Source organism: Alosa alosa, chromosome 7 (genome assembly GCF_017589495.1).
Source record: "Alosa alosa isolate M-15738 ecotype Scorff River chromosome 7, AALO_Geno_1.1, whole genome shotgun sequence".
Lineage (NCBI taxonomy): Eukaryota > Metazoa > Chordata > Actinopteri > Clupeiformes > Clupeidae > Alosa > Alosa alosa.
The window spans coordinates 7510317-7524083 of NC_063195.1; the positions used below are offsets into that span (position 1 = coordinate 7510317).

Below are 13767 nucleotides of genomic sequence, written 5' to 3' on the forward strand. Positions count from 1 at the left end.
CCCGAGGAGGAATTCAAACGATTCAAACTCATACTACCGATTCACGGAAGAAGGTTGCAGATTTTCGTTGGTGTTGCTAGAATGGTCAATTTAGCTGGAATAAACTGTTAGAAATTCTCTGGATAAACCGTAAAGTTTCTGGATCACCACAACTTCGCGGCTAACGTAACGGACCTAACGTGAAACATAACAGATTTCATTGTGCGCTGCAGCGAACTTAAACGTTACTTGAGGTAAGCTATTTACGTTCGACACACAACAATGCCAATATAACTTTAGCCTCACTTTCTCAAATGCCTTCCTTGTGTAGTCAATTTTGGCTTATTTTCTAAGACAAATGAAAACATAACTTGAAAATATTCCGCTTTTGTGTATAGAAAACGTTGGATGCGATCATCATTCGTCCGTTAGGCAACATGGATTTCCGAGTGCCGTTCAGCTCTGTCTGCAACGTTACTAAAACACACCAGTTGGGCCGGAGAGTTCTGGTGAAAGAAGAGAACATAAAATAGGATAATTAGGAATATTATGGTCGTGTGGTTAAATCTGAAACAGACGAGCCCAACGTTTACCCCGAAACAAATACAAAAGTGGAGATTGAAGTGAAGAAAGAGGAGCAGGAGGACGATTATCTACTGGAAAGTAAGTCCTTAAGTACATCACTACTACACCATCTCCATGTCAGAGTGCATGGTTTTAAATCCACCAACACTATTTGAAATACTGGAGTCCGCGAGGGCTGTCTTGTCACCCATTCTTTTTCATTCCGTGTCAATTCAGACAAAATCCTTGCAGCACCGACTCCAATGTCCCTCAACGTTTGTCAACACAATGTAGATAGATAGATAGATAGATACTTTATTGATCCGCAAGGGGAAATTCAAGGTCTCAGTAGCATACAGACATCACACACAACATGCACTTACAGCAGAAAGGGTAAATATAAGTATATACATATAACAAAACTCCACTGTACAATAGAGACAGTAGAAGATAATTAGAAGAAAAACTAACAAAACTAAATATACTATATAAATTAAATTAAAAAAAGTGTGCTTGAGGATGATCAAGCATGAGACACTTGCAGTGACAGGGCCGGTGTTGTGACCTGTCGAATTTTGTGACTCTAGAGGGAGCTGTTTCATTGGAGTCTATGAATGTACTGAGCTGTACTGACACACTGACAATTCTGGCACATAACTGGTAATTCGGTTATGTGTATAATTCTTCTAATAAACTTTGTACATTTTTGAAACATGGAACATTGACTGGGTGTGGGTGTATTATTCTAGAGTAGAGCTAAAGCCTACCCCTCACCACTCCTGTGAACAGATGGACTTCAGCAGGACAGGTCACATATTTTGATAGGCTACTGTCAAATTATGTCACTGTAACTGCAGAAAAAAATGCTGTGGAGGTCACTAACTGCCTCCTTAAGTTTGAGGTGCCAAAAAGTAAATTAACAGACAATGACAAGGAGTTTGTCAATAATGTAAATAAAGTGTTTGCTGATGTCAATGACAATGTACAATATCAGTCCATTTCTGCAGAGTTATAGTGGGGTAACATAATTTGACAGTAGGCTTATCAACATATGTGACCTGTCCTGCTGAAGTCCACCTCTTAGCTGGAGTGGTGGGGTAGGCTTTAGCTCTACTCTATAGAGATAGTATAGAGAGGAAGATACACAGGCAGGCATGTGGAGTAATACATCCACACCCAGACAATGTTCCATGTTTCAAAAATGTACAAAGTTTATTAGAAGAATTATACACATAACAGAATTACCTCATCAGTGTGTCAGTACAGCTCAGTACATTCATAGACTCTAATAAAACAGCATCCTCTAGAGTCACAAAATTCGACAGGTCAAAGAATTTGGTGCAACAGCGGGACTGGCCTGTAGTTCTGTGTGCATGGTAAGGTGTTCAAGAGAGTGAGTGTTTACCTGTAACTGTGTGTACATGCATGTAACTACATGAATGTTTACTTGTAACTACATGCATTTTTTCTGTGAATGTTACTTGGTACGATATTGGTACTTTACACTTTAAATATCTACTTAACTATTTCCACATAGATTTTTATGGTCCTACAATCTACCCCACATACCATTTCAGTTGTTTGAAAATAACACAGAAAAACAAAAAAACAAGCCTTGTTTTATCCTTATTATTGTCATGGTCATTTGATGTGGAGACATCAAATTGTTGGAAAACATTGATAAACTGATTTATTTGAAGAGGAAATAATGACTAATACCAAATGAAAAAAAAAACTGTTTTTTTAATACCCTCAATATCACACTTAATGCACATTTTCCCGAAATGTAGGGCCCTTTCGAAAGCCAGGAGACATTTAGTGCAGACTTTAAATTGTTTACACATGCTCTTTATGAGTTGGGTCTTCCACCCTAGAAAATTTGAGGAGGCTATGGATAATACTTGTCAAGATATTAATGCCCAAACATGGCATGTGTTTTTCAACCTGTAAAAATGAAAGAATTTCAAGGTCTGAAAAAGATATAAAGACATAAGATTTGCTCAGAAATATTTCACAGGCCTTGTTTTTTAGGACCCATTATATACCCATATAGGACCCATATAGACAAGGTTTGAACAAAATCTGAGACGGTGCAGCAAAAACCTTATCTGATTTGACACGGAATGACTCTTCCACAAATGAGATCACCTGCAACAGCAATGGACTGAACCTTTTTAAATATGTTGACGACGTACCCTGGAAATCCAGAGTTCTCGCGAGAGCACAATGGAATTGTCTCTGCGAGACACTCTGGCAAAGAGCAATGATGCACGTTACTTTTTCCTCTTGCATTCCGGGGAACCAGCTAAACTGATGAAGACAGCGCTGCAACGTTGGAGGACAGTAGACATTGGTCGTAGTGTTATCCGATTGCGTCGAAGTCCGAAATCATTCAGTGTAAACATGGTCAAGTGTTATCCAATTGCGTGCAGTGAGATTTTTAAATGCATGCTTGTTGCCGCCCCTCGAGTTGGGCCATTACATTGCTCTTTGCCAGACCCTTAATCTTTCTAGATTATCAGGGTCTGGATTTTCCAGGCTATTGACGAAGTGGCCTTGGTGGCCAACTTGACAGATGAGCACACCCTGTCCAGTATAAGTATATATACTTTTTTGATCCCGTGAGGGAAATTTGGTCTCTGCATTTAACCCAATCGGTGAATTAGTGAAACACAAACAGCACACAGTAAACACACAGTGAGGTGAAGCACACACTAATCCCGGCGCAGTGAGCTGCCTGCTACAACAGCGGCGCTCGGGGAGCAGTGAGGGGTTAGGTGCCTTGCTCAAGCCGCACTTCAGCCGCAGCCCACTGGTCGGGGCTCGAACCGGCAACCCTCCGGTTACAAGTCCAGAGTGCTAACCAGTGGGCCATGGCTGCCCCCACACTTCCATGCAGTATGTCGACACAATGGCCCTGTGGTTCAAGAATAGCTCATTGGAGTTAAACAAGTAAGACTACGGAGCTATGTTGGCATGGGTGCCGCTCACCTGAAACTAGGGTTGGGCGATGTCCTTAATTGGCATTTGACGATGTGTACAGTAAAACATTGTGATAGACGATGATATGGGGTGGGGGGGGGGTACAGAAAGTAAATGTATAATTTTCTACATAAAAGTTACATGGCCTGATGAGAGTGGACAGCTAAGAGACATACTGACCAGGCTACCAAAGTTGTGTGGAAGATCTGCTCCAAGAAAATCCTTGTAAAAGATGGATAGACAATCAATTTGAACACTTGCATGTTGAGTAAATCTCAGCAAATCTTCAGTAGAACGTTATGCATCCCACGCTATTGGGCTACATGCCGACTATGAGGGCGGCGGAAAAGGGAGAGTAAGGGGCTGTGATCGCCCAGTCCAGGCTATAGGAGGGCGAAGTAAAAACCTTTACAAAAAACTTTTTCACATATACTCCTCTGCTGTTTGGGGCTTTTGCTAAATGCATGAAATAAAGGCCTTACAGTGAAAGACAGATAGGCTACCTTCTGATCCTATAACATAATGAAATAAATTGTTTATTTGATCACGGAGGAGAAGGATGCATTTAGTGCTTCAGTGCTGCAGCATCGCAAAAATAGAATGTCCTAGTCATAACAATAATAATTCATTAGGACTATTTTCTGCTAAAACATTATGTAACCCCTTCTTAACGGGTGTGCACAGGCACTAGTTACGATCAGTATAAACAATGGCGCAAACAGGATCCTAAGCTCTCAGCGGTGGAATGGTGAGCTGGCTGAACTATTCCTGAATACCACAATAGGCTAATATTTAAAGACAATCAAATAATTAAATAGCGCGGTGCCTCCACTGTAAAAATACTACACTTACTGTATAGCTTGTGTATAGTGTATTCCTACAGAATTTAAATAATCAATGTGAAAATAATAATACTAGTGGTGAATGCATACAAATTAATTTCCAATACACCCAGAAGTATAATTAAATGTAACAATACAGACTGTTTATTTAATAAAGAGCTTCAATAAGAAGACAAAGTTATAACGTTACAGAACCTGGACAAGACTTGCGAGCAAACAATTCACTCTGAAGGGAACCTTCCGCTGAATGTTACGTAAACCTTAACAGACAGTAATGTTAGCACTAACGGTTCTAGCTGTTACCCTGTTAGCTTAGGCTAAACATCAGTGTGGAGAAAACAACAATACAATATATAAGTTACAGACAGTAATGCACCGTGTAAAAGGTAACGGTAACACAGATAAACCACCATATGGAGACAATATACAATGAGCAAGATATAACCCCCATGCGCTTGCCGTTGGAGCTCGTTGGTGCACTTTGGAGTCAGCTCTGTGAGCTGAAGGCAGGGTAGCAACCGCTACAATGCCCGTCCGAACTCGCCAGTCGCTCGTGGCGGGAGACCGAGTGTGTGTGTGTGTGTCAGTGTAAGTTTTCTCACGAACGAACAGTTTCACTCCACTCAGCCAAACCGACGACCAGGCGCAGATGGGAGGCAAGCAGCTGCCTTGAGCTAGCCAACGTAGCTAGCGACACCAGCAGTAGCAGGGCGGTTGGTCCTCCGGCGGAGAAGCAGTCGTCCTGGGGAAGGTGTAGCTCCGGTGGACCCAGCACCGGAGGTAACAGTCGTCCTGCAGAGGGAGGGGTAGCTCCGGTGGGCCCAGCACCGGAGGTATAAACGAGTTTGTCTCTGAAGGAAAACTGCAACAAGAGCTAGAGTAGCTAGTAGCTAACGACCTGTAGCACTAGCGAAACAGTAAGCTCAAGTTGAACAACAACCCGAACGAGAGACATGAAGCCAGTCCACTCCAAACTGATCACAATGAACGTGACCCACTCGCACAGTTCACCGTTCGTGGGCCGGGTTACATAAAAGCACCTCTAAGTCTCCACGAACCAGCACTGACAGGCGGAGCAGGAGAAACAGTGGGCTTTTCTCAATATAAAGTACGCTAAAGAACGGTCTCCCGTTAAGATCGTGAGTCCAGACTCTGGAGAACGCGAGGACACAGGACGCTCAATTTGCAGTTTGAGACAGCAGCGTTCTTGCCAACGGCAGCTTCTCTCGGAACAGCTCAGGAGTCTAGTCATTTACCTATTGCTCTATTGGTATATATATAATTCACCAGCTTGTTTAAGTTTGTTTCTCATTGATTTTTTTTTATTAAATATTAGCCTAATAAGAATATATTCACTTGCTGATGGCGGGAACAACATGAGGGGGATAGTATGATTAACGTTAGTTGTGAAGCCTGTAGCCTACCGTTTATAGCCTAAACATGGATCGGATTGTAGCAGCAATTATGATAGGTAGGCCTATTATGTATCAATGCTGCCATTTCTCTTATGTGAGTGTCACGCATTGTGGAATCTTCAATCCACCAAGTCACCACCCGATGCATCCTTGATAAAACCAACGATTCGAGAACACTTCTGGAAATATTATGCGTTCTTGAATAAATGCGAACTTGTGAATTGGAACAGTACTTCGGCGGTGATTGATGACGTTTCAGAACGATTTTCAAGTTCATGAGAACACAAGTATTGAAAAGAACGCATATTGAGAAAAGCCCAGTGACCTCTCTTTACTCCGGGCAGACTGGAACTCACGAGCCTTCTCCTCACTGAGGTGATGGAACCTTCCGTTTCACCGCAATTTTGCGGGCATAAACAAATAACAGATAATGATTGGCTGCTTAAACAATTCAAATAAAAGCAAAACAAACAAAGACATTTGATTGGTGCACATGTATAGAATGTTGTGAATCACAGAAGCAAGTAAATTACAAAGCATTCTGGTACATGGAGTAAATTCATACAGAAACAAAAGGCATATTAAGCATACTGAAAAACATCAATTTTACAGGTGCTTACAATTAGGCTACATATTTTACATCAATGTTCAATGTAGGCTATAGGCCTACTGTGAGACATGTAAAAAAAGACAATTACACATTCATGTCACAATCAGGAATTAATTTAATAAGACGGTAGACTAATAAGTCTTTTATTTTACAAGACAGTAGACTAATAAGTGATATCTGTTTGGCTGACAGTCTTTAAAGTAGGCTCAATTTAATTTCCAGGGAAAGGTTTTTTATGTTTTAGCCTATGTTACAGCAGGAATTAGTGCCTGGCATGTGGGGGCGTGGCATCACGATGATTGCTTCCCATCGTGATGTCTGCCAACCATCACGATCGGCGATGATATCGTCCATCAGCACAACCCTACCTGAAACCCGACATCCACTCTCCACTTCTTTAAGACTGGAGGGGTAAGTAGTGGAACAGGTTAAGTACTTTAAGTACCGTGGTACTCAGATTGACCACCGCCTGTCCTTCACTGAACAGAGACAGGACAGTATCAAACAATGATGGAATTTGCCATCTCCTTCAGTATCCCATCTTGGTACTGCTTCTTAGCAAACAGATGCAAGGAAAAGCAGGGTAGGATAATCAAGGACATCAGCATCCCACAAAATCAGCTGTGGGATGCACGTCTCGTGTTGTTGACTGAGCACGTGAGCATTCAAAAAAGTCATGCGTTGAACCAACTTCTTTTCTCATGCGTGACACACACCCCTTTTTGAATGCTCACGCGCAGTCCTCCTTCCGTCAACACAAGATTCACGTTCGTAGATAGACTTATCGAGTCTTAAATTCAGAATAGCGTTGCCCGGAAAAACAAGCAGAGAAGTTACTCCAGGTAGTGTGTGCATAAACTGTCTTCTAAATAAACGTTTAGCACACATACAATGTTCCCAATGCCTCGTTTGAACCTAATTACACTGTCGACAAAGTGTGGAGCTCTTGTTAGCCTTGTAGATGGGTTAAAAAAAAAGCGATTTATGTGCAGTATGATATGCCCGGTTGCTAGCGCTAATAGCTCTATAGAAGAATCGGTAAAAACTGCTTCGGGTCTGGATAGGGTCATCCCTTGTCCATGACTCTAGCTTTTATACTTAACATACTTATAGCTTGTCGTACTTAACATATCTAAAACCCATTTAACACCAGATTTCCCCTTTAATGCGTCCGTCGCTGTAATTATTTTTTTTTGTCTTCCATGATGTTCCTTTAGGAATGATCAAAGAGCCATAAATTATTCACACGTTTTGGTCGGGAGATTGGCCACATTACAGGATCATATTTCATGTCTTATCAAAGGCTGTTAAGAGTTTTTTTATCGGTTTTTACCATATTTTACCTCTATTGGGTCTGGTCTACAGATTCATAGTTTTTCTCGGTTGGCAGGTTGGGTGACACAACTATCAAGCAGTATTATGTCTATCTATATGCATTTTTTCAAGGGTGATAATCAGTGAAAAGCTGTGATATGATACTGATCCATTGTAATCATTACTAGTATAAGATGTTCTGTGTAGTATCGGCTATGTCATTGAATGTGTTTTTATTTTTTCTTCTTCTTCCAGATAGACAACCAACAGCCCTAATTCTTGGGTGCAACTACATTCGCAATGGGGAGGAGAGAGCCAGGAGGTCTTTGGGGCGAAACCTGGGTGCCAATGCCCAGGTTGAGTGGCTTGGCTTGGATGGAATGCGGTGGCACTCTGTTGTCCCCTGCTTCTATGATTGGCTGAGAGGAAAATTCGCACCGGATGTCCTGCTGATTCACTGCGGCGGGAATGACTTGGGGAAGCTCAAGTCCCTGCGTCTCGTCGCAGCGATGAAGCGGGACCTTCAGGATCTCCATCAGCGTTTCCCCAATATGCTAATCGTCTATTCGGCCATCACCCAGAGACGCTGCTGGGGATGTGTACGTCCGAAGAGAATCGAGCGTTCTCGTAAGTGGGTGAACAGTGAAATGGCTACCTTTGTTATGGGTATGAACGGGGGTATTGTGCATCACCGTTACATACGCTTTTACAAGCCTGAACTGTTTCTGAGGGACACTTTTCATTTGTCCACTTTGGGCAATGACATTTTTTTTAATGCTTTTTCAGAGTGTCTGAGGACAATATTCCCGTAGGGTGAGACAGGATTTTTGCTCTAGAAGCCATTTGGCTTTAGCTCAGGCTTGTAAACCCTTAAAACTCAGGTGGCATATATCCGTGCTGCTGATGCACCCTTGAGAAATTAACTAACTTTTACACTTTTTTCTGGAAGTGCTGCTGGTGTCAGGTTCAAGGATCACGCTTAGCTAAGCGCTTTATGGAAACATATTGTAGAAGCAACGTTATTGTTATTTTAAAAACATGTAAATGTGTCAAAGACTTATGTGGTTGGGGGACAGCCAATTATGTGGTGTGTTATAAAGACATTGTGCAAATCATGTGTTGTGATCTCGATGTTGGAGCAAGGTTGGTGTCGTGAAGCCTTGGCGCACACGCATTTCTGCCGAAATAGATGCCCGATAAGTGCCCAAAAACTGCTACAATATGGCCGCTGAGTGGAGGGACTTGCCTAAAAGGACTTTGGATTATAGATGAGTAATGGTGGCATCTTTCCATAGACGTAATCCATCCATTGACTTGTATATAAATGGAGCATCAAAAGGACTTTGTGGAGGGATATATCTCTGACTATGATGGCAATGGAAAAACATTCAGTGGAATTTATTTAACAATAAGTGTGTGTATTATTTCAATTAGTAAAACGTTTCATCTATGTATTTGTGTTTTGCCAATATATATATATATATTTTTTAATAAATCATTCCGATTTGAAATATGTTTGTTTTGCTCATGTTTGTGTATTGGTTACAATGAAATGCCAATACTTTTGTTTAGGTTCTGCTAAAAAAGGATATAGTCAGTATTACACACTCCTGAGACCTTTTTAAAGTCAATATGACATAGTAACATTACTAATGGCACTTATGCTGCCTGTAAAAAGATGTGAACCGAGCGAGACATGACAACTGTACAGAAAACTGACAAGAAATGTCCCAATAATCCCATTTTTAGTCCTTTGAAACAGAAAGCCACCCGCGGTGGAACAGAGAATTACAGTGAATCAGACTGCTTCACCAACTTTTCATTTTGCTTCACTACCATACAGTAGATATCTTTTCCCACTGACTTCAATGTAAATTGAGTGAAACCCCCGCCACACGTGGATTTTTTCCATTTCAATTGATCCTTATGCCAGATAAGTCCCACCCATTAAGCAGTGACTGATTGGCCACAATTTCACACTTCCTGTTGAATATGATTGACGCAGCACTCTGGCCAATCCCTGTCTCTCCATTAGTGAGCTTGCAATCATTTTTCAGTTGCCTTCAGTGACCTAACGAGAGCTTCATAATAAACTGTGTAACCCATTCACATAATTTGTTTTACATTCATTTTGTAAAATACATCAGTTTGTTTCTCTGTAGGGGAGAATGTTTTGTGTAGGATTATCTGTGTTTTCTAACATCAGCTGCCGTAGGGGGGATAGCTTGCTAGCAGTCTCCCCACCAGTCAGCCATCATGGTGACTCCCTAACGTTAGCTCCTAAGCAATATGAATTCAGGCGATGGAAGGACGAACATCGGTGACCATGTCTTGCAGGATAATTTACAGTCTTTTTGAAATGAGGAGAAGTTATTATTGAATGCAGAGGGGGGACCAAGAGACCTCCGGTGAAAATAACAGTATGTGGGTGCTACGGTAAGGAGGAACTTTGTGCCATGAATGCCACAAGAGCTTCTCAAAGTAACCTGCAAGTTCACTGATGTGTTGGCCTATAACATTAGCCTATGTTATGGGTGTGTTATAACGTCTTGGCTTCACATTTTAAACCTCAACTTCTTTTCCAGGAATGTCAAAGACCATTGATTCAGAAACATTTTCTAGGATTCTTCAATGTATCAGGAGGCAACTGCCAAATGGAATCTTAATTTTGTAGAGAAGGAAATGGCAGTGACAGAAACAAACTGGTTGGTCAAAGATATGCCACAACAGCAGCCAGTCATGGTATAATTTCTTAATATGAATTTTTTCAGTGAACACTGCATACGAGTTGTTTGTTGTTATGCACAACGGTTCAATCTATTGTCTAGGAGCGGGTATCCCAGAAGCAAGAATGTGTCTCATATTAGGCTACTGAATTTGGCATTGAGCCTGTAGTATGCCTTATGGGGTATAATCAGTAGCGTAGCATATTTAAGGAAGGTTGCTTCAAGATGTTGTGGACTATAGAGCCATCAACAACTAGGCAAAAACTGCTTAATACAATCTAACAAAGTGTTGTTAATCTTATATCTGTCACGTCCTTGCCTGGCTGCTCGGTGACCACGGCCCCTGTTCCTAATGAACCTCCACTTCCTCGTTCTCACTCCCCAGAGTACTAATTGGGCACACCTGTGCGGACTCCCATATAAACATCCCCTCTGCCACAGTTGGTCACTGGGCGTCATCGTAAGTGGCTCCTAGTTTCTCTGCTCCTGTGGTTTCTCAAGTCCTCTCCTTGGTGAACCTTTTCCTGTGTTTTCTTGGACTATTTTGAAAGTTTCTCAGTTTTCTTTGGACTCTGGTGGATACAACTCCCTATTTAAGTTGAGTACTCTCTGGTTTTTCATCATTGAGTTGTTACTTTGTATTTCTGTTGCACTTGGTTTATTTGAGAGTTTTGACATATTTTATTTTATTTGTACTTTGTGATTCCTCTGAGCTTTTTTGCTACATTATCTTCTGTGCGTTTGGATTTTTGTATTCTTTTGTGACTTTGATTCTGAATTCTGGTCTATTGCTACGGCTTCTGTGTGGATCTGCCCTAGTCAACCCTGTGCAAATAAAAGCCTGGTCCTTGCAACTAATTCCCTGTTCGCCTTTCTCTTCGAGTGATTCCCTGACAATATCAAGATCAGAAACTGTAGTTGGTATTGTTTTCAGTATAACACTAAAAGCAATACCAAATAGACCAAAATTAGTTTTGATCTTTAACTCTATTTGTAGCAGTGTATGTAAACTGGCTGGATATGGCATTCAGAGTCTGCCTTCAGGGGGGATAAGTGATGGCTGTAGTAGGCTCTTATGTAGGTTCCACTGAGATTAATGTCATCTTGAATTTCCCCTTGGGGATCAATAAAGTATCTATCTATCTAACTAACTGCCTTCCTACTTCCGCTCGATTTTCATCTCCCTCCACGACTCCGTCTGGAATTCCGGCCATTGGACTCGTTCGCAGCGGTAGATTCGACTCCGCGCCAATCAGCGAGCAGGAGGCGGGAGTTGTGAGTGACTACGTTGAGATTCTGCGCTGTGTTTGAATTGTAGTCCTCGAGGAGTTGGCAATGGCATAAGTTAATGAAGCAATTCAGTCCGTGCTGGCTACGCTTCCAAATATTCAGGAACTGAACTCTGAACAAAAGGAGTGTTTAACACATTTTATTTCGGGCAAAGATGTCGTGGCCCTACTCCCTATGGGATTTGGGAAACGTTTGATTTGTATCGCGCAGTATAGCCTCGATATTAAATTACAGCATGTGCGGCAGACCCGGTATGAATGAAGCGCCGTGTTTTCAATGATGATCACATCTAGCTTTAACAATTGTGATATTGTATCGCCGAGGCTATTTGCCCCCGTGTTGGGCTTTCCCCTGTGTTCCCGTGTGCGTGTGTGTGTGTGTGTGTGTGTGTGTGTGCGCGAGTGTTTGTGTCTCCCTCTCCCTCCTGTGTCATGGAATGAGTTCTGATGTGTTTTGATTGGGGGGAGGTGTCCGGGACGGAATATGTAGGGGTATAGATAGGTTGGCGATTGCTAAGGGGAGGGAATAGAATAGGGGGTTCTAAGACGTCTAAATTTAGTCAGATTAGAAGTGGATTACGTGCGAGTGAGTTGTGTTGCGTTGTTGGCCGATGAGTGTGAATGACGAGTGATTGAGACCGTGATTTATCAGCGATGTTTTGTAGTGGACACCTCCTGTTGCCCGTGCACTAGCCTGTACATCTATAGGAAATAAACTACCGGAGTTTTGGAACGATATATCGGCCTCCCTGTCTCTTAACATATTGTAACGCCGATGAGAAGTTATCTTCAACCTTACTGTTGAATAGTTATTTGCTATTCTTCCACTAACTCTTACATCTGTATCGCAAAGCTGGCATGGTCATTTACATCCATATTGTTCGCTTTGGTGGGGAATGATTGTTGTGGGCAATTTCTGAGCGTTGTAGTGTAGCTTACTTCACGATCGAGCTGGCGCATAACATACGTCACGGCCAAACGTTAGCGATTGGGTGAAATCAGATCCAATCGTTTCAACCATAGACTGTATATATAGAACTGGACAGTGTGCCGTCTGTTAAAGGGAAACTTGGCAGGATTTCCCCCTCTGCTGGAGAAATTGTGCATTATGCTATTTCAAACTGTGGAAAAAGGTAATGATAAAGCACATGGATTTGTTTACAAGCTAGCAAAACAGTTAGCATAAGTTCGGTAGACAATGTGGATGTTACAAGGTAAGAAACACGATTTAAAACAAGTTTCTTGTTTCTCACTTCTCTTTCCGGGACGGTAGTCTCAATGTTGCAAGGTTGGTTTTCCGCCTGGGGACGCTAGGGGCAGCGGGAAAAGTCACCATTTTCACTGGAACAGGTCATTTAACCATCCAAATGATTTCTAAAAGGGTTTATTACGTTGAAATAGTTGCCAAGTTCCCCTTTAAGAGTGATGCGAGCGTTAGTCCAGAGCCCCCTGGTGGCTGGCTGCAGTACAATGTGTAACTCCGCCCATCCCCATGTATTTCAATGGCCAAGTAGCCAACTTTCTGTGTCACTTTTCTCACCTAAAACTATTTTTGTATCAACAACTTTTTATTAGAAAAAATAGTTTTCAAGATGCTTCAATACACACAATTTTTCTTTTCTCGCTGAAATATTTTTTTTTTAATGTTATATTAACAAATCTAAAAAGGGCGTGTTTACACCCATGATTGACAGCTGCCTGGCTGCAGACACGACGCTTTGTCCATTATGTTTTACCGTCTAGGCTGCAGACACTACCACGTCATCGCTCACTTATTTTAACGACACCTGATTTCGACACATAATCTAACCTAAATAAGTGTTGCTGTTATTATCATTAGGCTATATCTTATCACAGTCTGACTAAATACATATTGATAGTCATACATTGTGTAGTTGTTTGTAAGAGACATCGTTGTTAGTTGTGACCGATTCTTTGTGAAAAGATATGTGCTGTTCTTTCGTAGATGCTAAGTATATTAGCTCATAGCATGCTACATCATGCTAGCATTAGCCAGTTGATAGGTAAAGTAAAAGGGCTCTGCTA

The 13767-nt window shown here is 41.7% G+C and overlaps 1 long non-coding RNA gene across 1 annotated transcript; it reads left to right on the forward strand.

The window, feature by feature from the left end:
* The first annotated feature begins 41 nt into the window (after nt 1-41).
* Nucleotides 42-9219, forward strand: LOC125297439. Its single transcript, XR_007194024.1, has 3 exons — nt 42-233; nt 378-642; nt 7962-9219. It is a non-coding gene; the product is annotated as an uncharacterized LOC125297439 (long non-coding RNA).
* The last annotated feature ends 4548 nt before the right edge of the window (nt 9220-13767 follow it).